Here is a 586-nt window from a genome sequence, read left to right as displayed (position 1 = left end):
CACTTCTCTGACACCATCTGAATAGTTCAAAGACCGATTCCAAAGGGCATGCGTGTTTGGGGGCGGGGTTCTCCACACCAAAACACCAGTGACGCTCAGACACCAGGTCAGTGTTGGAGCATTGAACTCAATCCTGACACTCTCTACCTGGAGACAGCATCTGATTCCACGGGTTAAGGGCTCAGTCTCACAAGTCTGTCCCCGACATCCAAAGGGATGCCAGTCACAAGCCCAAGTGTTACCTGTGCTCCTGACCGGCTGGCTATGAATCAGATTGCCACAACCCCCTCCTTCGGTTCAATTAATTTACTACAGCGACTCACAGAACTCAGAGACACATACTCAGAGACGCATTTTACTCACTTGATCACTGGCTCATTATAAAAGGATATAATGCAGCAACCAGCCAGTTGGAAGACATGCATGGGGCAAAAACTGGGGCCTCTCTAGGGCCGCCACTCTCCCCAAACCTTCTTGTGTTCACTGGCTGGCAAGCCTCAGAACCCTGTCTCTTAGGTTTTTAAGGAGGCTTCATTACATAGGCATGACTGATTAGGTCGGTGATCACTGGCAGTTTGCACCTCCA

The sequence above is a fragment of the Felis catus genome, chromosome B3, assembly GCF_018350175.1.
Source record: "Felis catus isolate Fca126 chromosome B3, F.catus_Fca126_mat1.0, whole genome shotgun sequence".
Taxonomy (NCBI): Eukaryota; Metazoa; Chordata; class Mammalia; order Carnivora; family Felidae; genus Felis; species Felis catus.
Note: the sequence above shows the minus strand (reverse complement) of the source record.